The 27,946-nt window shown below is 39.7% G+C and overlaps 1 protein-coding gene across 4 annotated transcripts in view; it reads right to left on the bottom strand.

Moving 5' to 3' along the window:
* The window catches only part of EPB41L2 (erythrocyte membrane protein band 4.1 like 2), a 108,859-nt gene extending 104,605 nt beyond the window's left edge, over window positions 1–4,254 (bottom strand). For 2 of the 4 annotated variants that reach the window (XM_053972986.1, XM_053972987.1), the window contains exons 1-3: window positions 4,194–4,254; window positions 1,791–1,889; window positions 529–610 (exon numbers count right to left, since the gene is read on the bottom strand). The gene's annotated coding sequence lies outside the window, so the exon portion shown is untranslated. The remainder of the gene's footprint in view (window positions 1–528; window positions 611–1,790; window positions 1,890–4,193) is intronic. The other 2 variants (XM_053972985.1, XM_053972984.1) reach the window with 2 other exon arrangements.
* Window positions 4,255–27,946: the final 23,692 nt, after the last annotated feature.

Genomic DNA, 27,946 nt, shown 5'->3' with positions numbered 1-27,946 from the left:
AGCAAGTGAAAAAAAAAAACAGAAAAAACATTTTTTTCCCCAAGTCTATTAAAATAAATAAACCTGCATTCTTGCTGAGCTGTCCCACCTGCAGTACATGCCAATCTATAATCTCATAGTATACATGGAACGTACTTTCCTCATTTCACTAGCCAAACAGAACAGCTATTTTTGGATTACCCAATAGTAATTAATCAATATTCTGTTGATATGGCCTTCACTTAGTCTGTAAATCTTTACAAAGTTTTCTAAGACAAGGTGAAGTCTATGGAGGAAATAAGTTACCAGCAAAATTACCTTCACAGAAGAGTGCACACCACAAAGTTCTTAAGTAGAAGTCAAAATATTTACAGCATCATCTAGATGTTCTTTTCTATATGCTATCACAAAACTGACAACTCAGGCCATGTAAATTTATCACATCAATAGCTAAAGTAAATGAGAAGCTGAAACAAAACACAAAAGCTTGCCTATTTAGTAAATTCATGCAATGAATCTTCTGATCTAAAAAAATAAACTAAAAATTACCTTTCACTCCAGTAGGAATCTTGAAGATTTGTAGAATGAAATCAACTATGCCAACTGGATAACAGCACAGTGTCTTGCTTGCCTGTGAGGGAATAATTATGCCAAAAAATTAACCCACCAAATAATTTAGAAAATCAGATAACTGAAATTGAACAGTGCTAAAATGATAAACATTTTGAAAATGTGAAGACCCTGACAAAGAGGAAGAAACCCTGCACCAAATCATTTAACTTGCACTTTGATTTTTGTCTCTTAACAAAATAGAAGTGTGGCAGTTTATTTTAATGTCTAACACCCTTAAAGTTTAAAGTAGTCTGCTTTCAAAATAGAAGGCCAGAAATAACCCCTTACAATGCAGTTTGACTTGTATAGCCCAGATTACAACAATCAGATGCTTCCACATCCCTTTTCTTGCTCCCATCCTCTTTCTTGTGTCCACCCATTGTGCGAGTACACAATGAAGTTTTCCAACACTATTTTTCTTGGGTTAATTTTGCTTGCAATGAGAAAGACAGCCCACCTTCCCTCTCCTCACTTCCACCTATTTAAGACCAACTCCAGAATGAAACCACAGTTTGACTTAGTACATCTTCCTCAGGAAAGCATTCAACTTTGCTTTAGAAATATCTAGTGGCAAATATGTTGCACACTACAATCTTTAGTAAAATGACTTTTAACCTACTGAAACTTACACACAGTAAGCTAAAATGTAGAAAAGTTCCTCTTTCAAAAGTTAGAGTGGAGCTACACATTACAGACAAAACTATTAAAAATGTAAACCATTTAGAGCCTTTTTCTGCCAGTGAATACTTTCATAGCTCTCATCCATGTAACAAGTATACCTACCATCATTTTATTTTGTTCCCTCTCTTTTTAACCCTAAAATACATCAATCTTTTGTATTAAAACATACTTCCCAGATTAAGGCCGAAAGGAAATGCCAGTTCAAAAAAGAACCCCACAACCACCAACTACAGAATTTTTTTTTTTTACCTTGTCATATATTTTAAACATTGTTTATAAACCTAGTTTGATTTTTTTGAACATCAGCTTAAAGAGAATGTATGTCCAAATTATTTATCACAACACCTCCTTTACATGCCTGTACTTCCCAGAACACTTCTCCATTCTCCACCTATGATGCACATTCTTCATCTTTAAAGGCATGACTTGGGAGCAGGTCCCATGAAAAATGAATATTCTGCCTATATCCACACTCACAAACTGATTCCGATCAGTAATACAGTTATTCTTCAGGTTACCTTCTCTAAATAAGAACTCCGCAGTGCTGCCACTGAATCCCCATTAAAACATCAGGAAGACAAACTAGCTTCAGAATGTTACCTGTGTAGGCTCTGAATCTAAAAAAAAAAAATATTAATTGACTGAAGTTACTGGAAAATTATCCAAGTAGAAGTGGAACAAAAGGTCTATTTCCACATGAATGAAGCCTGGAAGTTTATTCCACACAGACCATATATTAAGAAGTTTGAACTCCCCCTCTTCTCCACTATCAACAAATGCACAGAGAGAATATGCATATTACTGAAAGTCTTGTCTAGGCCATTTAAATTATATTTTTACAATGCAAGCTCATCTGCCACAGGTACAAACTGTTGACAGAAATTTTTGAGATCAATAACCTCAGAAAACACTGAAGGGAAAGTAATTTTCTAAGCCCAAAGGTAATGAAACTCAGCAGAATGTTGCAATTTAGGCAAAAGAAAGCAGTTCAACTTCCCACCAAGAGGGCAAGAGCAGACAGAAAGCAGCATGGCCAGCAGAAATGGAAACTTGTAAGGGAGGAGAGCAGCAGCCGAAGCAGAGTGCTTCTGCTGAACACCCTTCCAGGGCCACTGCTGCGTAACCCAGGGTGCCACCAAACTGCTTCTGTTCTGTAACTGGTTGGCACTGTAGCTTTGGGACTCCGTTATTCTGCTGTTCAAAACATGATGCTAAAGGACACAGCTTTTCTTTTAGGCAGTCTCTCAAAGAAGCATTTTCTCATTTCAACCTCAGCAGGACTGGACACACAGAAGTTTATGAGAATTTGCTGAAGGTTAAGTTCTGTAGAGCCATGCTTATTACATTTCACTAATGCTCTGGAAGCACCCATGACAGCAGACAGAAAGGAAGGCCACAAAGCTAAGAAAATGAACACATGTGCTTTAAGGCAAATATAGAATATATAATTTAAATTAAAAATTGGTCTTGAAGAGCTTTACAAGAAGTAAAAAACACACCAAATCAACTGTTTGCTAGTTATTACTGGTATCAAAGCACCTTAAGTTTACTTTAGCTGGCTATTACTTGTTCTCTGGCAGTGATTTTTTTTGGAAGGTGGGAATCATAATCATTACGCTGACAAACCCTCAAAACAACTCCCTTCATGTCAATCAGCAATCCTTCTAGCCACACACATGTGTGGACAGCACTATTAACATCAAAAGGGATTAAGTTCAACTCAGTGGGATCTTTACCTGTGGAAGAACGCTGCACACAAAAAATGTTACCACACTGCTAATAGCTCTTTTGAGTGTATTCAGACTTCAGAGTACTGTAATCAAAGCCTTAGGAAAGAACAATAATAGGAAAAGAACTTTGGACCTAAATTTATAAATAAAAAACTTCTTTTTAAAGATCTCAGTGCATAATGCTCAGAGGCTGGGTCATCACATCTTGAAAGGAGGCCTTATTTTAAAATAGTAGACACAAACCATATAAGAGGATTCTACACTTATTTTTACCCTAATCCTGAAGGGAAGGGAAATTAGGGATGCGAAGTCTTCCTCAATTTCACCCCCTACCTGATTCTTGGCCAACAGCCTCAGTGCGGGGGCCTACTTAGCTCATTTTTCTGCAGTTGCTAACTTACAGACGAAAGAAAGGAACAGCCCAAGATGCAAACAGATGAAGTTATCAGGAGGAGAGGAGTGGTGCTCCGGGAGGAAGGAAATTAGGAAACCAACCGCTTCTCTTCACGCAGCATTCACGCAACGGGTGCGGGAAAGGCACCAACAGCCAGCGGGACAGATTTTTTCGGGGAAAAACACCTCTCTCCTTCTAGCCCCAGACCAGATGCGGGCACAGCAGCGCCGGCCGGGGTGACCCGAGCTGCGGCCGGAGGCGGCGGGGCGGCACTGCCCGCGCCGGCAGCCCCGCGAGGGAGGCTTGGAAGCGAGCGGCGAGAAGCGGCCCCGCACGGCTCGCCTCGCCGGGACCAGCGCCCAAGACTGCGGGAAAAGGAGGCAGGGAGGAGCCAGCCCCGCCAGCCGCTCCGCTGCCCGCCCGGGGCGGAGAGGCTGCGGCTCGGAGCCGCTCGCCTCCGCCACCCCCGGACGCGCGTCCTCGGGGCCGCTGCGGCCCCCTGCCGGCCGCGGCGCTGACAGCCCCCATCCGCCCGCCCCGCGGCCGCTCGGGGCCGGCACAGAAGAAGGGAAGGAAGAAGGGAGGGGGCAGCGCTACCCGATCAGCCGGGCCGGCCCCGCCTGCAGCCTCCGCATCCCGCGGCGAGCGGAGCGAACCAGTGAAAACGGCCACGGATACGCGGCAAAGCGGCCCCCAGCGCAGCGCTATGGTTGCCCGACCCCCTCCTCCCCGCCATCCCTCCTCGCTCCCCATTGCCGGCGTAAGTCGAGCTCCCTCGGGACCGCTCCCGTTGATACCTGCCGCTCGAACGGCCGCTGGCGCCCGCACGCTCCCGAAGTTCCCAACCGCGGCCGTCAGCCCAGCCCGGGAGAAAACCCCGCCGGCCCCGCCCCCCGGCCAATCCGCGCCCCGGCCGCCCCCGCGCCCCGCCCCCGTTCCTTCCCGGCCGGGCGGCCCTGGCCCCGCCTCCACGCTAGCCGCGCAGCCATTGGCTGGCGCAGCCGTCAATCTCCGCGGGCAGCGCATCGCCCCCGCCCGCTCTTCCTGGGCCGTTTCCAGCGGCCGGTGCCCATCGGGGCTGCGGTTTTAGCCTGGGGTCGGGACGGGCTTCGGGGGCGTCGTCGCAGCGTCGGCATCGCACCGGAGAGGCACTGTCCGGCAGCGCTGCTGGCGAGCCACGGCCCCGGGCGAGTCCGGGCAGCGCGCCGACCGTGCGCGCGGTGCGGTGCCGCTGTCCCGCGGACACACCACCGGGAGCCCGGAGGGATCCCCGCGGTGGCGGGGCCGGAGCGACCCTCCCGTGCGGGGAAGTGGAGGGTCGGGACTGCCGTGGGCTGTGGATAGGATCAGCACTCGTGGGGACCTGGTCGAGAAGAGGCAGCCGGGGATTCCGTGTCCTGCTGAGGGAAGGACAACGGGAGTGAGGTGAAATGAGAGCGTCAGGCAGGGTGTAAGGAAAAAGTTACTCATGCTGCGGACAGCTGGGCCCTGGGAGTGGGTTCCTCAGGGATTTCCACTCCCAAGCAGATGCAGTCCTGAGCAACCTGCGCTGACCACGCAGCTGGCCTTGGTGTTGAGCTGGAGGTTAAGTGAGAGGCCTCCTTACAACCTGCATTTTCTAGTGGTGTTCGGATGTGTGTGTGGATTCTGACTGCTAAAAGGCCTGGATATGAAAAACTCATGGCAACTGCTGTGCTGCAAAGGCTGCAGGCCCTGGGAGTGCTATGGAAACAGAAAATTATTTACATTGTGTGCAGTCATACTGATTTTGCAAAATCCAGCACATAATACATGTTGCCTGTACAAGTTCATCCCTTTCATGCATTATGACCTAAAGTTAACCACAAACTTCTTGCCTAACCTTCATGCGTACCAGGCCATGCCTTTTTTTATAGTGCATAGAATGGATTTTTCTACTCTGGAGCACAGCTGTGTAGTAAAATAAGGCATTTTATATGTAATCCCTGTGTAATTTCTAGGAAAATTAGAAGTCAGGAAACATGCTCATGACTGAGGTTGCTGACTGCTCTTTACAGAATTCTGAAAAAATTGTAAGACACCAAGTTTTCTTTCTTAAAAATCTCTGTGTGATGTCAGGTAACATAGCTTTAATCTGACTTTTTGTCAATCCCTCTTGGTTGAGGGATGTGTTTTCACAATGCCAGTCTTAAGATTAGGGGTTTCATTTAGGGTAGCCTGCTAGTGAAAATTAAGTCAACAGGCCATACACCATATATTCTACATATTTGAAAATGTGCAACGTCAAGAAATCAAGTCCTATTTGACACCGACTAATATTTTTTCTTAGATCTTAATGCTTCAGAAGTAAAAGCAACCATGCAACTCATAGGAGTGCTCTTAAAGGAAATTAATGTAAGCAGAGAGAAGCAATGAGTTGGCAATGAATAGAGAGCAGGCACTATTAGGTATCTGTGCTTAATTCTACATGTTCATTCTGCATCCACTGAAAGAGGCTAGGGACCAGTAATTAAAGAAGGAATTATAATGCCTATGCACAACAGTTTTAATCTGTTCCAGCTATATCGCTTGATGTTGTAATCTTCATGTTTTATGTATTACACTGCATAATTTAAATAAAGCTGATGAATTATTTTTAGTATCTCTTGCTCCACATTCAAAAACAGCATTAAAAAAGAGGAGATGATGGATATCATTTTTCTTTTTCAGGAAAACCAGTCACTGCATTTTTTAATTTGATACAGCAGATTCTACAATTACCACAGCACTACTGGGTTAGGGTTTTACCTCTAGATGCTTTCTATATGCAGAGCAGACTCTAAAACTGATATTTTCTGGTTCATTCTGCAGATGCTTTAATATCACTAAGCATGAAGAATGATAGTAGAATATGTGCCAGTTTCTCAAGAAAATAATACAGCAGCTTCCCATGCATGCCTAAAACCAGTAACTGCTACTGTAAAAGACTTAACTTATGGGTGCAACAGGAGACACTTGGTCTCTGCTGCTTTCAGAGGCTTCCTAAGTTTGCACCATCCCAGCTGCTGTCTGTCATTGCCAGTACTTGTCTGGCTGCCAGTCTTCAATACCATTGGCCTGAGCAAATGTAATTGACACAGTACTAAAACTGCCCCTGTAACAATCTTGTCTTCATTAAGGTTTCCAATGTTGCTAAAACTGGTGGAAATGGCGACAATGAAGTTTCTCTAGATTAGAAAATTCAGGAAGACTTCAAAGGAACTGCTGCTTTTTTCCTCTTTTGTCAGCAAGACTTGGACATTTCTGCTCAGAATCCTAGTTAGAGGTACCTCCCAGAGGTTTATTTACACTCATATTTCTTCTCACACTGGTTTTAGGCCATTTTTTTCTGGAGAAATCTGCTGCCTTATTACAAACTTGGCTTCTCTGATCTGCAGTTTTGGAAGAGTAAATAGCCTGGCAGTTTCATTAAATTAAAAATCTCTTTAAACAACATTAAATGTAATACATTTTTTGGTGTGTGCACTTTTCCTGAATTTTTATTGCGGAACAAACATGTCCTAAAGAGGAGAAGGATGTAGAGAAGTTCTTAAGCAGAGTAATGGAACATCTGGGTGGCCAAACAAAGTCTGTGTCATTCTGTATGCAGCATGTCAGGTGGTGATTTTCATAGTCCTCTGATTTTCACAGAATGGGTGAAGTTCAACACAGTGTCTGATCCAACCTCCGTGGTCAAGCAGGATCATGCTAGAACACACTGCATAGGATATTTCTTATATATCCATTGAGGGAGATTCCACAGCCACTCTCACAGTAAAGAAGTTTTTCCTCATATTCAAGTGGAACATACAACATTTTTGGGACACGTACTGTGCTGTACTAGCACTAGAGAAAAGCCATTGTTGTAGTTTCAAATATTTTTCTCGATCTCCTTTCCACTTCTCAGAGTTTATATCTAAATTTTGTGTAGGTGCCACAGTGATAAGAACTGTTACCAATCTGTTGTTGTGCAATTGTGCAATTTTGCACTCAATATGCAAAATTTCTTTAAAGTGCTGATACAACCTACACGCTGTTTAAGAGATAAAAAGGCTGCAGCGTAGGAGCTGCTGCCTATGGACTATAAATCTGCAATCAAAATGGCTGTCTGCACAACTCTTGTGCCGCTTTGCTTCTTGGCTTTACCTAAATGACACTTTTATAATATTCATTCTGTAGTCTCCACATTAATCTGTTGGCACAACTGTGAACAGTGTCTGTTACAAAAGAAAATAAGAGGAAAATCTCCATTTCTAATTATAAACTATGTGATGTTAACAGAAAACAAGACATAAGGAAAAATACTTATGCTGCCTTCTTGTATGTAAAGATGTCTCCTTTTCAGAGATTTTGAAGAAAAAATGAATGAGAAAAAGATCCCACAAATGGCTGAAGTAAACACAAGAAAACTGTCTAATCTATTCCTGGTAAAATAATATAACTGCTTTAGTTACACTTAGTTATATTTAGTGACTAACTTTAGTTAGTCAGCAACATCATTGTGGTTTCTAAGTAGATTCCTGAGTGGTTCCTAAGATGAGTAGATTCCTGAGTGGTCTGGAAGCTGGTCCTGAAAATTGTCTCTCTTCCTTCCATAAAGTTTTCTTATAGATGGGAACAAGCTTCTAGGAGACTGCTTTCTGGAAAGGAAATGTATTTTTTACCCAGAGGTTATTTTGCTGGCAAGTCTACCGGCATTCAGCAAGGTTCCGAGGCATTGGATTAATGGCTGAAAATATCTTCCGTAATGAATAGAAAGTATGCTACGGCATAAAAATGCACAGTAGGAGAAGATCATTTTATCTGCAATTTTACTGTGATAAAAATGCATAATTGATGAAGGCACTTATCATGGATAATATTTTCAACCTGTCGGCACAGGAGACTTCATGTGCCCAGTAATATAATTTGTATGCAGCATCTGGAGCTCAAAGTTACACAATTTATGCGCATGAATGATGTGAAAGATACCCTTTGGCATCACAGGAGTGGATACTGCCACTACATTTGATTGCTGATCAAGGAATGCCCCTTCCAACCAGGTACTTTTTAATGTGTGATTCTGCTTTGTGCTTCTGGCAGTAGAACAGTGCAGCAGATTCCCTCTGGCCCCAGATTTGACATATAAGATACAGCCCAAAACAAGAGACAAGTTATATTGCTGCAGTGTGAAGGCATGAGTTTTCTCACACCGCAGCTATGGTGCTGACAGGGAGGACAAATGCAGCAATCCCGCTCTGACAGTTCTTGTATGGTAATTATAAGCTGATAAATGTAATTGTAGGGGTTTGGATTTAGTAAGATTCTGATCTTGCAGAAACTACTGGTTAAAGGACTCCTTCATATGACTGCATCTTCTGAATTGCTAAGATTCTTCTTGGTTACTGCTATACTGGTTCAAGGGTTGGCCTCAAGTTAGGACATGTCTTTGTAGATGTGCATTGTTGGACTATCTCATTAAAGAAAAGAAGCCTGTATTTATCTCTGAAGAAAAGGCACACCTTAAGGGCTTTTGCACTTGTCATAGCAATAGAAGTTGTAGAGTCTGGAGTGTTAAAGGAAAACCATAAAATAACAAAAAATCCTGAAGATGAGCAGTTTATGTAAGATAAACACAATGAATCTAAACTTCTCATTCAACTAGAGTGAAGGGGTGGAGGGGGAGGCTGGGGGAAGAGAGGAAAGGGAGGAGACAATCACATGGGAAATACACCGTGTTGGTCATGAAATGAATACCCATAGGTTATGCTTTTCTTTTGTCTTTAGATTGCCCATTTGTTTGATTCCATAGTATTGTTAAGTGTCAAAATCAAAGCCAAAACATAAATTCCACTGAACAGCAAAAATCAACTAGTAGTTCAAAGTGACTGCTGATGTGAAAAGCCTGTGTTCCCTTGATGTTGCTGCTTGGCATCACTACCGACTGGGTAGTGAAGCGGATAACAAATATTGGCATGGGTAAGTGGCAAGTGTTGCTGAAGACCTAGATTTTGTTTGTAGAGCAAACATCCACAACAGATGGAAAGATCCAACCTGGCAGGCCAAGTGGGGCTCAAAATCAGTTATGCCTAAAGAAATGTAGTTGAAACATGACTGTGTGGTAATAAAGTAGAGGATGAAAGCCATTAAGAAAGAAAATAAGTTACTTTTTTCATAGCTGCACCAAACCAACCAACAGAGACTCCAGAGGCATCTTAAGTCAAGCAGAGGAGGCGTATCTTCTCAATTTGTGTACAGTCTCTGTTAATATGTCTAAAATGTTTCTGAGTCTAATATACTAAGCAGTGATGAAAGCTTCTGGACTCCAGCTGGAGACAGCTTGTGTCATCATCAAGTTTTGTGAGAGAGGGCTCTCACTTAGCTGAAAAAAGCTGTAGATAACTATCAGATTTGAAAGGCATTTTCATGGGGCTGATAAATAGAATTGTGAAAATGTAAGCTGGGAGGGATGTTTTTTTATTTATATTGGAGTCTCATGACAGCTGTACCAAATAGGTTAAGGTCCCACCCTGGTCCCATTGTCCTCAACAGTTAAATGGATATTTACATCACCATCATAGTGTCTATTGTACATATTCATAGAATCATCCATCTTAAGATCCTGAGATCAAGATGTGGGAAACCTTGCCACTTAGCAAAGATTGAATAAACTGGGGATGATTGTAATTCAGTATAAATCACTAAACACCTTGTAGGAACAGATTCACCAGGATTATTTAAATAAGTTTTTGTATCACAGTGTCCTGTGGTAGGAAGCCAAACCATTCACTAAGAACGCTTTGGAAAGTGTATACCACAGTGCGACAGACCACACAATGAGAAAAGAGGACATTGGTTAATTAGATGAGTTCCATGCTAACCTCATGACTGAGTGGAAGCCTCAGCACCACTACTTCAATAAAGGCAAATCAGAATATAGATGAGAATATTTGTAAAGGAATAAAGTCAATTTTCTGCAAGAATTTTGAACAGAATATTTCTTTACTTTCCAAAAATTCTAAGTTTCTACCACTCCCTGACTATTTTCCTGCTATGTTTTGAAACTTTCCAATGGCAAAAAGATAGGAATTCACAACATAGGTACAAAATCTAATTAGCAACACCCCCCCACCAAAAAAAAAACACCCACACCAAAAATCCCCAGTAGCAATGGTACTTAGCCATTTCTTCTACCAATTCTAGCAAAGGGGGAAACTCACATGTTTGATATCATAACCAACCATTTACTTGTTTTCTAAAATGATAACTTTTTCAAAATAAAAAATACATCCAGAATCCACTCTGCTTCTCTTCTTTAGGATATGTGCTGAGTGTGTTCTAAAGCAAGCTTTCCCAGGCCAGAGTACTGGTGGCATGGATCACTTCTGGTTCCATTTGTGGAACAAACAGGGCCAACCACAGAAACTGCTCCAATGGAACAGTAGTGTTAAGAAAATATTTAGTCTTTGCTAAGTGTTCCAGCTGTGGTTCTGGCCTTCACTTTCTCTGTGAGGACAGTGCATACAAGAGGCAGTTAAGATACTTATATCTGTCCCATTCCAAGTGCTTAAGTAAGATTCCTGACTTTTCCTAGATACTCCTCCAAGTATGTGGAAGCAAGAAAGCAGCTCTATGCATCCTATCAATTATTTACAGACCATTAGAAAATTGCCTGCTCACTCCATCTTTGAGATTGCTGCTAGGGAAAACACAGAAGTTGTGTGTCTGTAAATGTAATAATAAATCCACTTTGCTTGATTGTGACATAAAACTTCTCTAACAGTTCATGCTTATCAATAGCTCACTCTGCTACTATGGAGATCCAGATATTTACAGAAATACTTTTTCTCATACATGTTTTTAATAGGGAATGCATTTGTAGCAGCTGAAGAAGACAGGAATATTAAGGTTGTTGTTAATATGTAAAAATAGCTTAAAGTTTCCTGATTGGGAGGGAGGGAGGGAGGGAGGGGGGAGGCATTTCTCTTCATAAAAATGTGTCACTGGAAGGGTAGCAATAATGTGGTTTTGTGACACTTCTTCACAACTAAGAGATAATTTTTTGATTCCAAACAACTGTGAGCTTTTTTCCCACAGTCTCAGTGTTTCTCTCTTAGTTCGTCCACATATTTTTCTACAATTATGTGTGTTTTTGTAAGCACACATTTCCAGTATCTCTGAACTTGCTTCCCAGGGTATGACCCAATCATTAAGGCTGAACTAGTCAAGTGATTTAACATACAAGGATTTCAGGTAGGGTGTAACCGGAGGAGGGAATGCAGCCCACCCAAGTCTGAGACTGTGAATGCCAAGTTCAAGTAAATTTACTAGCAGGCTTTTTCCTTTTAACCCCTCACCAAAACATATAATCAAAAGGTGAAGAGTTCAGTTATGGAACAAACAGGACCTCTTTAAAAATATGTAGCTGGCTCTAGCCAAAGACAAACTATGATGTCATTGGGTGGGAACTTCCCCTCACTGTATGAGAGCAACATTGGAGTGATGCGATGCAAGATGTGAAAAAAATCACAGGAGTGATTTTAGTATCTCTTGGGGTATAGTTGTTGTAACTAATCTGCAGTATCAGTGATTTTCTGTTTCATACCTTTGAATGTTGTTCATTTTCCACAAATTGGTGCCCACACAATTTTCCATTCCTAGCCACGCTATATTCATAGGCAGACTGAAAGCTAATCTGATTAGCAAAGTTGTCAATCACAGCATCGATTAGATAGTAGATAATGGTGTTAATGCAATCATTAAATGGCAAGCAGCTTTTGCAATGTTTTCTTTGAATAGCTTGTGGGGCCCCATCTATGTTACAAACACAGTTGATTTGGGGAACCTGGCTACAGACAAGTTACCCTATACTGGGTGTTAACATTTATATTGATTGGTCCTGCAGACAGCTTGGTACCTAGTTCATATTTATGTCTGTTAGCAGAACTGGAAACTAGTTTGCCCTCAAGAGTTTTCCCATGCAGCCAGTTAGGCTTAGCTACCTTTACAGCAAACCGCTTGAGAAAAGGCCTTATGTGCTGCTGTCAGAAAATGTGTCAGAAAAATGTGTTTTACAGAAAAACTGGTGCGTATGCTGATGTTTCTAATTCTCAGAATTTCATGTAAGACTCTTAATGGTGACAAAAGAAACCAAGGTCAAATCCTGGCTTCACCCTATCACTATAAATCAACCTCTCTTGACAGCACAGGGGCCTCTATTTTATCCCATAATATGGCCATCAGTGTGAATCAACTGATTTACTTTTGCAAGCTTAGGCCAAAATAAGTTAAAGAAGCAAATTAGCTTGATTTTTTTTTCCTCCTGCAATATGGGCATAGAATTCCACACAGTCTTTTCTCAGGATTGACTATTAGAAACCTAATTGGTCTGTGGTGAACGACATTATGTAGTTCAGATATGTAGATCCAGATAAAATATCCGTCTCTTCTTCATTTTGCTTTTCCAAAGGAGAATGGAATGAATGTTTCCTTTTTAATTAATTTAACTTTTCAATTTCGCTGATTTAATTTTCTTTTTTATTAATCACACTCATGAAAAAACGGTGAATAGATAACAAACAGCTTCACAACTGGCATTGATTTTCAAAGAAATCTGTTAGCACTTTTCAAGTACTGTATTCACAAAGGTCAATAAACTTAAAATGGACAAACTCATTGTCTGAGCCTATAGACTGCTGAGGGGAAAATGTGCTTCAAGAAGTGCTGATCCCTTTAAAATCATCTATCTCAAGTCTTTGCCTCAGGTAACTTTTCAGCATTACAAAAGCATACCACGTATAGCCATGACATTACCAAGACATCTGTGATGTCTTATATAAAAAATAATGAATATCCTGATTTTCAGATAATATAAAATTTGTTTGACACACAGCCAAACACCTCACATTCTTCTTTTTTAGATATGCATTATTCATTTTGTTTATTGAATGGAAGAAATTACAATGAATATCAATATTGGGCCCAAATATCCAATTTCAATTTTTTAATACTGCACGATTGCTTTATTAAACATAAAATGTTTAATCAGCATGATTGCTCTACTGATATTTTATCATGACACTAACTTGGACTATTATCCGTATGACATTTAGCAGTATTTCAGTTTTATACAAGTAAAAGCATCTTTCACAGTTAAAAGTGTATGTGACTGGTTATATTGTTAGTAAGGAAAATTATTTTATTGTATGCAATTCTAGATTATTGTGAATTAGGGAGTGATATTGTCTTTTGGGTGAGTGAAACAGCCATTATATATATAAAATCAGAAACAATGTATTTGTTGACATCACTGCTGTTTAACCTAGAAACTCTCAGAAAATAACTTTTGCATTGTACATACAAAATAACATCTGTCCGTGCAAGCTGTGCACAGAGCAGGTTAGAATTCCTTGCGAAATCCATATGCACCACATAATTTCACTTTAATTTGATTTGAAGTGTCTGGACAGCAGGTGTATACTAAGTATTTAAAGTGATTCAAGGGAGACTAGGAGTGCAATTCCCTGTTTGGAGCAGGCCTACTACAGCATTTGAAACAGAAGCAATAACAGCATCAGCATTGCTCATAATGTCCTTTGGAGCCGAGCAGAGCGGAGGTGCCCCTGGCAGCTCCTTCCAGTGACAAGCGTTCCACTGCACTACTGAGTGGAGCCGGGAGTTTGCCCTGAGACATGGCTGACTTCCCCTCAAATGCCCTCTCAGGCCGTAATCCACAAACCCCACTAATCTGCACTGGGGCTTCCCTGCATTACCGTGGATTAGTGACGTGCTGCTGTATCATATAGCATATTTACGCACTGTTTACAAACCCTGGGCAGTTTAACCCATGACAAGCATGGGTCTGTAATCTCATGTGCTGTCAACCTTGTTTAGTACAAGTATAAAAATATAGATATAAATAGTGTTATGCTTACTTCACAGGAGAGTTTTATACAACATACTGCATGTATACTTTATAGCCATCTTTTCACATTCTTGGAAAGGGAGGTTGAGTATCACTCGGCACATTCAGCTGCTCCTTTGCACAACAGCAGCCTCTCACAAATCTGTCAGGAGGCAGTGGTGTTCAGGGACTTTGCCTGGATTCCCCTTTACTCCACAACTCTTTTCTAGTGGCTTGGCTTCCAGCCTAGCAGTGTTACTTATTCTTCTTCTCTCAAATAAAATCTGTAAGCCTCTATCCTGCAGGAAGCCTGACAGCCTTAGACTCCCTGCTCCTGAAGGCTTCAATCACCCTGTTTTTTTAAAGTCTACTAGTAGTCTGCTGCCAAGCATGGCTCAGTTCAAAAGTAGTTGTGACTAATTCAAAAGGAGAAGCAATTTAAAGGATGCACTGAGTTCCTTTAATCTCGCCATTTGTTTGCTCTTTTCGCTATGCATCACTATTATATTGCCTCTTTTCCTTCAATTTTCTGTGGTGAACCAGCAGATGAGTTACTGTAGCAAATCAGGAAAATTGGAAGTGTTCTTTTCTAGGCTTTTCAAACTTCTTCTGGACTTCCTGTGCCAGATGTTTAGCACCTAAGGCCGTTGCAGCCCCTCTCCTCCCCCTTCCACCCCATCAGTCCACAGTCTCTCTGTGCATAGCTCCCACATGCATCACTGCCATCACTGACTGACGCAAAAACGTACTCACAGGCCCTACAGAAGGATTGGCAGCACTGAACTGTTTTCTCTTGTTCAGTAAGAAGGGCCAGAGCCAAGCAGTGGGGTGCAAAGTGCAAGATCTAGCAAGGAGTAATAGGGTGCTATGGGAAGGACAGTGGGGCAACCATGCCAGGAGAAAGAGTAACCAAATGCCTTCCTAAAAGTCTGCTTACAGCATGTGGATAGGCACACAAACAGCTCTGCATCTCTGCACTTCACAAAAACCTACACTACAAATTCCCTAAGTTGTCCTTCTTTAAGAAGAGAAAATACTATACCTGGAGTTTCTGGGAAAGTCATGTCTGTCCATTCCTTCAGGGCCCAGTTGGGGCACCCCTTTTCCTTTTAAAACTTGCACCTCACTTGACATCACCTCTCTCCTCTGCAACCTCTTCCTTCTCTTCATTTTCCTGTCTGACTGCTGCAAGACCCTGTATTCAGTCCCTACTCTGCTAAAGCTTCAGCAAAGATATAAAATGTGGCAAGGACAAGCCTAGGGGAGATTCTGCACTGGTAAGATGTACAAGCCTGAGTCGCATGAATGACTAATTTTTGTGGCAACAAGCTACTGACTATTGCTGTAGTCTTTAGTTCTAACACTAATTTCACTATGAACAAATTGCCGCTTTTTCTATAGAATATATTCCTTCTCCAGGACTCTGGTGGCTTGCTGTGCTGTATGTACCATTTTTCATTAACAGATTTTAAATAGAACCAAAAGAGATGTGTATTTCTTCTCTTCTAATGTGGATGCAATTTTACATTTCTTCTTTGGTACATCTTACTTTTTTACCAGGATTGTAACTACAGTGAAGGCAGGAAAAGTAAAGTCAAATGAGATTTGTGGTCTATGAATCTCTGGACTACTTCATCAGAGTGCTTGGTGATAATTACCTCTTTCTTCTTCCCTTCTTGCTCCAACAGTTGGGGTATTTTTATTGTGCACAATTGTCATGGGAAGCTGGCCTCAGAAACAAGAAGTATATCCAGGAAAACTCACATGCAGTAATGACAGAATTGAACTGTATTATTGAAAAATGTAAAGGAATGTACAGGGATGCTATATCTGTGGAATCACAACCATTAATGCCTGTTGAAATTATCACCCTTACTGAAGCTTTTTTTTTTGGCTGACTTTGTGCAGCAATCTTGGAGAGGCTTCTGTAACTTGCATCTCTGTTGAATTTTATACTAGATGCAGCATTTACCAGCATTTCTGAGGAAATTTCTAGGCAAACGGAACTGCAAATTTGCTTTATGTGTGACTCTGGCATACACTAAGAAACCATCTACTTTAGAGAAGTAGTGGGAACACTCTTCACACAACATGCACAAACCCTCTTATGATTTAAATGTGAACAGACTATGTATCTTTGCCATGTTAGCTCAATAATCCAAACTTCCCTCGGGCAAGTTGCCTGTGTGTCTAAACAGCACACATCTGTTCTTTTCCAGCACTTGTTTACATGTTCTTCCTCTCTGTGTGCCTGCTCCATCCTCATTTTAAAGACATTCCTTAATGCTTTGTTTATTTCCCATGTACATTTCACAACTGCATGCTCTAAGAGTAGTATGTGTTGAGTGCTGGTTTCATACAATTTATGATCCAGTGTTTGTTTTTTAATGTATTAGTGTGTATGAAGAATAACTCCATGAAGTCATTCAAGGTTAAAATCAAGCTTTCTGGCTTCAGGCTGACTGGGCAGAATTGTGAAATGCCACATTGCATGGTAATGTAACTAGTGAATCTACAGTGATACATACTGTAATACAGAGTAGAGGATTTAGGATAGGAGAGAAAATCTAATTAAAATTAGCAATTTAATAGTGTCATCCAAAACATTAATACATTCTTTTATTAAGCATAATAAGAGGAAAATTGCACACTGAAGAAGAAACAGAAATATTTTTTAAATGACATCTTCAGTCTTCTGTTCTCAGGTATCAAAGAGTCTGATTTTCAGAAATGCTAAGTAAATATTTGTTCAGTAGCACTAAAAAAATAATGTTGGATAGGTGGGAGGGAACTTCTATAAAGTCCACCATTTTTGCAATGTTAGTACAATGTTGTACAAATATCAGGACGATGAAGATGCTTATTTTACCCTAGGGATGGAGTAAAACATTAATGCAGTTTGAAAATTGTTACTAGAGCTGCCCAGCTCTGAGAAGTATCTTACAAGCCTTTTAGCTTAACATTATTTTGTGTTTTCTTTTTACTGTTTAAAGTGTTCTACAATTAATAAACCAGACAGCCTGAAGTGGGTTATTTGTTCCTCTACTGAAATGACAATGGGTGCTACCAGCGCTCAGCACAGGACTTGTTTACATGTTTAGTCTGCTTGCTTATCATATTTGAGTGCTGATCAGTGCTGCCTCCGTCTCTTTTTCCAGAGCCTCTTGTTGCCAGCCTGAAGTAGAGCCTGCAGTGTGAGTTTTTATGAAATGATTAACAATAAAAGTAAAATTCACTGAGAAATATTTTCCCTTTTTTATGTAGAAATCTCAGCAAGCATATGAAAAAGTCTATGACATTAGGAATGGGCACATCTGACATTTCATTCCTGTAAAATATGCCCATAGACTAACAATGCATCATTCAGAAAAGAAACCAAGTATTTTCAAGGTAGAAACATAAGCAAAAGGTATTCCTGTACATAAATGAATATTACTGTAGGAAAAAAGGTTTCTGCTGATTGATCTGTTGGAATTACAAAACTCTACAATTGACAGAAGAGATTCAGTGTGGAATCAAATTCAGTGTGGAATTAAAAATCAAACACTGAGTAACTCATTGAGATGATGATTTCTGCTCCTGGGCTTTTTTTCTTTTTGGAGGGGGAAGTAACTTAGCAATGCAACTCTCTTCTATTTGTGATAGCTATAAAAAACCACAAAAATACTTTTCTGGATGTGTATAAATACTATTGCATAATGCCATGTTGGTCTCTGATCCTTGTGAACACAATTATTTCCTTTGGACAAAACCCTCTCTTCATTAGCACTGAATGGTATTTGTCAGTCTTTTTCCTGTTTAGATAATTTGTTCAGTGTTGATATATTTAAAAACATTCAATTGGTTGGAATAGTATCTGCAGCTTTCCATCAAAGGAATGATGGCAGTGGCTGTGGGTCTAAATCTCAAAGCACCACTCTGTAGACTTCCTAAGTGATTAGTACAGAGTATTATCGCTCTCCACCATCTGGCTATCTAATATGGAAACGATATTAAAGGAATCAGAAGACCTATACAGGCTTCATCACATTGGATGTACACAATGTCACAGGAAAAATGTGGAAGCTAAATTTAAAACAACAAGAGATATGCTTAAACATAAAAGAAGTATTTCTATTTGCAGGGAATAAGTACGTTTGTCCTCCCTCATTTTAATTACTTGCAAGTATATAAAGCCATACATATGTATACTGAGATAATGCAGCTTAGCACATATAGGCAGGATACATGTTTAGCATGCTAGGAGTGAAACCTGTTTCAATTAAGAGTCTCATTTTGGTTGTGATGTCACTTCAATTAGTTGATATGTTTCTGTGGCTTTGATTCATCGATGCTTTAAAGGTTTTGAAGTTAAATGCTTTGGGTAAGGCGGAATTAAAGAATCATCAGAAATTTCTGTGCTAAAGCCTCACAATCCAATACATAAAAACTCTTGTAATTCAGTGTACTGTATATCTTTGTGTATAAAAATATCCCTTTATAAGGAAGAACAAAAGATATGCTTCTCCACTCCAGGAACATTACATGGAATAAAGAGCCTCTGAAAACCTCCGAAGCACAGAATGCAAGCTTGTGCTGCCAGACAAAAGTGAAAGCCTATCCTGTTTTCTCTCTCCCTGATGTAGTTGCTGTGTCAGATGAGGGCATCAGGGCAGATTCAAAAGTCAGGATGAAGAAAAGAGAAATAGTGCAGAGAGAAGTGTGGTGAATTTAGTCCTACAAACACCTAGGTTTTCCCTGTGCAAGCCCAGCTATAGGCTTTTTAATTTGTTTGTTTTACAGAAGTGCAGATAAAGGCGGTAATTAAAAATGGGTTATCAGATTCCACTCATTTGTAGGTGTTGTGCTCCGGGGGATTGTAAGCCCTGTATCCGGCAAAGAGGAAAGAAGAAAAAAAAGGGAGGTCTTCTGTCCTGTTTCCTTCAAGCTGTTTAGGAAGTTATTTCTTTACTTCTTTTTAAAAAGGTTTTATTTTTATCTCACAATGAAAATCAGTTTATTTGCCTTGCCAAAGAATCCTGAGCTAGTGGCTTTCTACTCATGTCACAAAAGTGCCGTAGCTGCTTATGAGGAAACAACATGTTTGGCTGAGCAGCACAACTATTAGAGTCTGGTTTGGTAAAGATTTATGTCTTTTGCTCCTGAAATCTCCTTCCCCACTGCAGTGATCTCATGTCCTCCTCCGTGGCACCTGCTTCAGACAAAAGACAGCATGAACTACAGCTAACCTGGAGGAAGGACAGTAGCAAAGCTGAGAACCTTTCCCTCTACTAAAGAATTCTTTTCCTTTCTCTTCTTGCTTACTGTATGGCTTTTTTTAAAAGACTTGTAAGGCATTAATTGTCTTTAAGATTACTATCCTCTTGCACATATTGCTGAAATTGGTCACGGACTTCAAATGATAAAGGGCAATGGCTGACAGCAGTCACATGGGCCTAAGGAAACTAGGCTGTCAAATCACTTCTAATATGTGGTTTTATATTTGGTATTCTCAGTGCTTTTGACCACAGTTCTCTGACCTTTGGTTATGTTCTTCATGATATTCAAGGAGCAAGTAAGAAAACCCAACAAACACCATCTTCTTGTCCAAAATTTCACTTCTCTTTCTTCTCCATGTATCAGGAAAAGAATACAGCATCTTTTCCCTTTGTGTACAAGCTACTTATTATACACATGAAGGATGTGGAACTGTGTAGCACTACTTTTGGCAGCAAGGTCAGTTTAAGTCAAGTTGATGAGCTCTGTTTACCATTTCCAGTCTGACCAAATCTACATTGTACTTTGCATCCACAAAGAAGTTGTGTGGACAGAGCGGTCTCTGGACTCTAGGATAAGGTGGATCATTAAAATGACACACATTAAAAACTCCACCGAATTAATTTTTTTAAGGTATTGTTAATCCAAATTTTTTTCAACGTTCTCATTCTCGTTTCTTCTGCTTCAGCAGTGCAGGGGCAAATGTGCACTGCTGGAGTGGGGAAAGGACCTGGGAGATGAGTCTTAAAGCAGATCAGCTACCAAAGTGGAATAATTTTCAGTTATTCCTGAAGTGTGAAATTCTGTTCTGACTGAAGATACAGAAAGTTTGTCTTTTACTGCAGGGTGGATAGAATTCCATCTTGGGCAGCCACAGCACCAGGGCAAGAATCCAGGCCCTACTGACATCAGAAGTAAAATATCCCATGAATTCAACATTGTGGCACTGAATAAATGCCAATAGTTGCAACTCTGTTCTAGGAGAGCTATAAAATCTGTGAAACGTTATCTGTCAGTTAAATCTCCCCTGCCATTACAAATTCCAATCATAATTATGGAAAAAATTATTAAAGGATCAAAAGATAAAATTAAAATTGCTCCATACTTAACTGTCCCAATCTTTTCAGAAATTATTCAGGATACAAATATCTTTCAATTCTTCTGTGCCTACATTTGCATGCATAGTTTAGGCAAATATTTTAAGAGAGGATTTAAAATTTTCTGGTACGTTTTTTTTTAAAGCCAGTGTCAATTAATACAGATTGTGGCCAATTTTCCATAAAATTTGCACTAACAAGTCAGACAGGGGCACACAGTTTGGCAGTACTAAAGACACATACCTAAAAATAATCAGGTGCTGGCAGAATATATAAGGAGAGAGAAGAATTGTCAGCCTCTGTGCAGGGTTCAGCCAGTTCCTAATAGCCTTCCATGTCTGGTTTGTAATGTACAGGACCTTCTCATGAAGTCCTAATTCTGGCAAAGATTCCTTTCCCCCGAGTAAGGAGCATAAAGCAACCCACACAGTGAACACTCTATAACAAGGCCTATGAAAACTAGCACTAGAAAACTAGAAAGATTTTGGTACGGAAATATGCATTTCCCAAACAACTTAGATACTTTATTTTCAGTTTACACCCAGAAGTATCAACGTAGTCAAGACATTGTAATAAGCTAACTCAGTTAAATGTATTTATTCTCAACTTTAACTCATTGTTAGGCATGTACAGTCTATGGGTGAAAGCAGGAACAGAACAGTGTTTTTTTCTGATCCTAAGAGGACAGTCTTTTTGGCAGAAATTGCCTTGGTATTCCAAAAGCTACTGTCTCCTTCCAGTGTGCTAGCGGTCTTGTAGTAACTGTGAAATCTCTACACAGCATAATCACAGTAAGCATATACCCCTTTTGTCTGCAAAGGACTTATTCAATTCTGCTGTCCTCATGGTAGAGAGGCAATATACACATTCCCTTTTTCATGGTGTAAATTAGAGAAAGAAAATGAAAATGCCACTTTCAAAAAAGCAGATTAAAATAAAATATAAACCACTTTATAATTCTCTAGAGTATTCCTTCTAGTACAGATTTTATTACAGCTTTACATCCCAGATTTCTACCAACATAGATGTCATCTCATGCAATTAAACTGGACCATTTTCAACAGTGTTGGATGCAAGGAATCACTTAGAAATCTTTATGAAATATATCTGGGGCAGAGTAAACTTTTCAAGTAATAATACTTGAAAAGATTCAGGAATAGGTATTTACAAGAAGACATGTCTTTCATGACATATGATTTACTGGAATTCTTATGTGTTTTTCTGAAATTATCTACTAGTAGCTTAAAATGAGATTTTAAAATGAAGGTTTACAAAGGATACCAGCTCTTTTGTCAAGGCTTGATACTTATCACACAAACAAGAAGTTACCTTGTCCAGTTTTCATTAGACAGATTTTTGTGGTGGCCATTTCCTTTGTTGTAAAGCAGAGAAGCTCCATCTGAGATAGATAGACTGGCGGATACACCAGGGAGCCATATGACTAGCATTAAACGGCTTAGAAGATTGTCTTAGTGCATTATTAGTTCAGCAGTTGTAAGGATTATTGCTGTTGTTGTTTGGGATTTTTTTTCTGGCAATTTCATAGTAAACAACAGTTTAAAGGAGAACAACAAAGTCATTTTGCTGGTGCGAACAGCGGTATTTTTCCAAGCAGAAGAAGGAGTGCAGGAAAAAAAACAGAGAATCCATGTCTGCACAGTACTAACACAGCGCTGCCCACAGATATCTGAGCTGCTTCTGAATGACTTAAATTCACACTGAGAGCAGAACAAATTAATTAGTGCAGTATTCTCTTTGGGCTGTTTGCTTGGCTAAGAAGCCCAGTATATTCATCCAGATGTACAGCCACAGTAAACAGCCATCCAGGTCCCAGTACCCAAGGCCAGTTGTTAAGATCTGGACTCTGCTTCTCTTGAGCTATGCAGGCACAAGTAATAGCACCTGTTTAAGTTACAAACCTTTCAGAGAAAGAAATCAACTTTCTCAGTATTAAGCACAAGATAATAAGGCAGGCATTAACCATAAAGAATAAAAGTCAAGACATCTAAGTTGTGTGCTAAAATACAGAAGTTGAAGAGGAATTTAAGATAGGTTACATTGCAAAAGTTGAAATTGTAGAAAAAATTACCTTTCCAAAGACTTTCTAAATTACTGTGCAGGGGAATTAAATTGCATTTTTCAAGGCCAAAGGGGAAAAAAAGTTCTAATATTGAGACATAAAGTGAAATCTGGACAAGAATTTCAATAGTAAGCATTACAGTTTACATTTACAAGACTCTGTCTTAGGTAAAAGGTTAACTTCTGCCTAACACATGACAGATTGAGAGAAGAGCTTTGAGAGTTTTGAGACAAACATAACGCTTTTGTGATAAGAACTAACTGACTGGCAGTAGCTGTGCCTCCAGGTGACTGAAGGAATATGGAGAGTGAGGACGAGGACAAACCATGTTTAATGATGCTGCACGTAGGCTGAAAGCCAGACATCCACAAGCAGTTGGTCAAAGTCAGGCTGAAATCTTAATTTGAAAAAATATGAAGGAGAGAAAAACCTGAAAGTGAATTTGATAAAGATGGTAACTTGTTCATTAGATGGAAGAAATTAAATGTATACACAAAGGGGTCAAGGAATAAAACAAATCCTCCAAAGGCAATGTGGAAACGTGGGATAATCATGAGTCAACATTATCATAAAAATCAAGTGAGACAAGGTTTCAATGGCAGAAGTTTGACCCTGATTTGAAAGATGTCAACTAACCACAAAGAGCAATTATGGGCCTTGGGTCATTTGAAACTTGAGTGAAAAGAGATTCAACTGTAAGGCAGACAATGCACTGTAGACATGCAATTTTAGAAGAACTTAAACAGCAAATGTAAACAGAATATTGACTGAGGCTGGACATGAATGGATAAGCCATAACATTTACAAAAGCAAGTACATACAGAGTTAATTTCAAAGGCACAAAGGCCCCTTAGGTTGCCAGATCCCATGAGAAATCAGTGAACTCTACCTAATCACACTCCCTTGATCTGAAATCTCCCTAATTATCATTCTAATTACATGGATATGACAAGTCAATGGTCATTAGTGGTACTTCCTATGAATCTCTGGAGTCCTGCAAATACAGTATGTAATTGGAAAAGCCTGCTGTAGACCCACACATAGATTTGACACAAGTGCAGCTCAACATATCCTTCAGCAATTCAGTTTGCTTTTTTCCCCCCTTGTTTTTCTGCAGGTCCTTCTCCTCATCACTTAAGGGAACAGATCCTTGCTATACTACATCATTTCAGGAAAGCATTAGTTCTTTCACCGAATGCACTTCAAGTAAGGGATCCTATTATTGTCTTCCCAACTGTTGCAAAAGCATAAAGCAACCTTCTTATGGATATGATTTCACCCTTTTTGAAAGTCTCCATGCACCTTACCTGTCTTAGAGAGCTGTGTTGTGAGGAAGGTCATTCTTAGGATTGTAGATACCATTTTGCAAAGACACAGCAGAAAGACACCTACATGTCCCATACTATTATTTGGCTATTATTTTCAATTTGCCTGTTATTTTCAGTTTTGATGCTTATATGTATGCTCAAAATCTTGATTTTTTTAGGAATCAGTGCAAATTAGAAAGAAAGAGAGCAGTTCTGCCACCCTGTCATGCTATATTACACAGGAAGTTACAGCATCTGGCCAAAACACAATGTGAGTATATCTCATACTGAATATTTTGAACTGAGTATGAGTTACATGTCAAAAAAATTCAGTGATTCCCTGGATGCCCATCAAAAATAGACTTTTTGATAGAGTGCATTTTAATGTCTGCTTGAGCTCCTTCCTTTCAGTGTTTCAAAGCATGTGTAAGCTTTCATGACTTTTAAGCTGTAGATATATAAGCATGTCCGGCTCTCTTAAAATAAAAACCGTCCAGAAAGTGAATAAAAATAACAACAAATAATACCATTTTTTTGCTTCCCTACATGGGTACAAGTTTTTGTGATAAGACCAAACAGCTGTTTTGATCAGACCAAATGAACTACAGTTGTTCTGGAGGCCTGGGGAGATGTTTTTCCCCTCCATCTTCTCACTTTATACTAGCTGTATGAAACAGCCGTTAGACCACTATCACAGATACATGATAATAGTCACCTGTTGGCTTATGGAGACAGACTGGATGCCTGACAAAATGACCCAAACGTGGTTCTTTCAATAGGACTCTTTAAAACATTGTTCTAGCCTGGACTGAAAGTACTACTGGAAATGCAAATGTTTCAGTTATTGCAGATCGTCTAGTGCATCTATGAAAGTGAATGGAAATGTGGCTGAACAAAAGTCTGGAGTATTGAATAAGAACTGTATGATATAACCTATTAAAGACATAACAGGGTGCTAATCTGGAGAATTAAAACGTGTCTCTTTCCCGCGAGTCAGAATGTGTTTTTCTTTAATTGCATTTAGGTTTTTTCATGTTTTGTCATACTAGAATGCGGACATGAGTTAATGCCTTTGATCTAGGTTAAAATCATTATTGTAAATAAGGGAGCTTTGAACTGGTTCATCCTTGTGATTTTATAAATTAAAACATTGAGCCTCAAGAAGAGGATCAGGAAACTCCACCATCAGCAAAGAGGTGGTGAATAGCCTCAGGTCTATACATACAGATGGATCCAATAACTCTCAAGAGATTTCTTAAGTGACAGAAAGATTTAAGAAAATTTTTCTTAAGATTTAAGAAAAATCTTAAGATTTTCTTAAGTGACAGAAACTGGATGCCAGATCACGTTGCTCCAAGTGTGAGTGGTAGCTATACCAATGTTAGAATTGAGATCTCTCATTTCTCTTGAGGTCAGGAGCGCTTTTCTTCTTCAAACAATAAGTTACTGTTTCCCTGAATATCTCGTAGGAAAGGTATTTTGAGCATCAGTGGTTTTTTGTTTTAGACTTTAGGTTAAACATAAACAGACATCTTAGGAGACTGCTGATGTGAGAGGTGGGTGGGATTTTTTTCCATGGTTACACTCAGCAACACCAGGAGTAACTCTATTTCAAAATTCATGTGAAACATAAAACAACACCACTTAATTATTTCTTCCTAGGTAGGCTCTAACTTGGCAGGATCACAAAACCTACACTGCACGACGATTTCTGAGCACTCGAGCTTTGCAGCACTAGCCATAGCCATAGTAGGTTCTTCCATCATGATGAGGATTAGTATAACAATCAAGAAAGGCTGTTTTGACTGAAGTGTTTCCAGTTAGAGAGCAGAACTTGAATTTAATTGTCTGGGCTTCAAAAGGCTTTGCCAGAACAAGTATTGGGCTAAAACACAAAGTTGTTTTCCTAATTCTAAACCAGGTGATAACAAAATTCAGGTCTTGATCCGTTTCACCCAACTTCAGCCTTCTAGCCAACATGCAGATTAGAGGTTGTGTCTAAGCAAGACAAAATCCTGGTTGTTCATGGAGAGAGTAGAGCATCTCTGGAACTACTATTATTATACGAACTACAGTTCACATAAGCCTCTGTCTTTATTGACTGGTGAAGAGTCCCAAAGCACATACATTCACACCTTAGGCTAAATGAGCAACTGTCAGAAGCTCTGGTAGTGCTTGTGAACTAATGTCTGGCCTCCTCTTAGGAAAAACAGCAGGTACAAACCAGAAATGTGTGAAGAGAGAATAATGAGCTGAACTTCAGGAAGAATTCTAATATGTTCTGGCAATAAGGAACATAGTTTTGTTTTTTCTTAATTGGACAATGGGCTATGTAAACATGCAGGAAAGATACTGCCTTTTTTCCACAGACGTCCCAACTTGACAGAAAATCCATGGATATGAGGCCACACACAAAGCCTTCATAGTGGCCACAAATGCAGTGTGTTTGTGCAATACCTGAAGCTTGAGAAAGTAGGAAGCCAGATCTAAAAAATAAGCTTGTGTCTGAAGGTAGTGACAGACAGAAGAACAAAAGGAGAGAGGAGAGCAAGCAACAGAACAGACTGGCAGCATAAAATCAAGATTTTTCAGTTTAGTAAGTAAATATGTATTTCCCCCACCCACATCTGGAATAATATGAATTCTGGATTCAAAACTGCATTCTTTATTTGCTTAAGATTCCCAGTAAAGTGTCTTTTGCTCAAGGAATGCAGGATCTAGTTAGTGTCTCAGCTGCATGACTTCTGCATGTAGTTGGCCATATTCACTCAAACTTTTTAATTGCAGGCAGTGTCTTCTCTTACTTAAACACTTTCCATCCACTTTTCCCCTGCACATGCTTTTTTTCAAATTTATTTTTCAGTCAGAAAAAAAGAACAGCTCCAGGAAACTGGACATTCCAGACAAAACCGAACTTGACCTCTAGAGCTAAAAAGTGAAGTGGGTTTAGTAAAGTTCTACAAAGTGAAATCTGATTTTATTTCATTGCTTTTATTTCAGTCTCTCATATTGCAGGTGTGTGAAGGTTTCCTATTAAACTGAATCTTGTCTTCACCCTGCAGATTGGCATACGTAACAGTCTCCAGGACACGCAACTTCTTGCTTAAATCCACATTATATTTGTCAAGAATCAGAAAAACAAGATTGTGGTAATCAAAATCACTTAGAGTTATTTTCTATTTTATAGTTTTGTTTGCATGTATATAAATATTTAGTAAAAAGAAAGCTATCTACTCACATTACAAAATATGAACTACTGGAGATGTTCCATTTTATTATTTGTATTCTAATTACCTCACATTTTGAAAATGTAGTGATGTATATCACAGTGATGGAATTTATGCTTCTGAGACAAAACTAAAGAAATTAATATCTTCTTTCAACCTGACGATGGAGCAACATAGGGAAGACTGGTTTTGTTGAGTAGAAAAGGATGATGTTACTCTGGTGCAGAATGAGGATTTACCTACATGATTTCTGGTGGATTTTCTGTGTTGAAAAGTGAAAGGAAGATTAAATCAGGAAAAATATAGATTGGGAAGGCATATTCTATGTCTGCTGCTTGAAGTATTTAAGAGGGAATATTAAAACTAGCCAGTGAGATAAAATTTGCAAGGCGAATGGGTAAAGCAATAAATTAGCTTTAATAAATGCTATGTTCAGGGAGCAAATACTATAGGAGTTCAGGCTAGAGATTACACCTAACAATAACACCCAGTGAATAGTCCAAGTTGGTAAAATATGTCATGGACCATTAAGTTAGTGCAGATGTGCATCCAGCTATTTTTGCCAAAACCCATCAGGTGCTAGATGCAAGGTTTTAACAATTGTCTTCGTTGAATATCATGTAGCAAGCATGTACTGTTCCACTTTTCCAGCCTATTGGGGTCCCCCTAAATGCCATGCAACCTTGCCATCATGCTATCCTGCA

This window comes from Vidua macroura, chromosome 3 (assembly GCF_024509145.1).
Source record: "Vidua macroura isolate BioBank_ID:100142 chromosome 3, ASM2450914v1, whole genome shotgun sequence".
Classification (NCBI taxonomy): Eukaryota; Metazoa; Chordata; class Aves; order Passeriformes; family Viduidae; genus Vidua; species Vidua macroura.
This window is presented reverse-complemented; position numbering and strand designations above follow the sequence as displayed.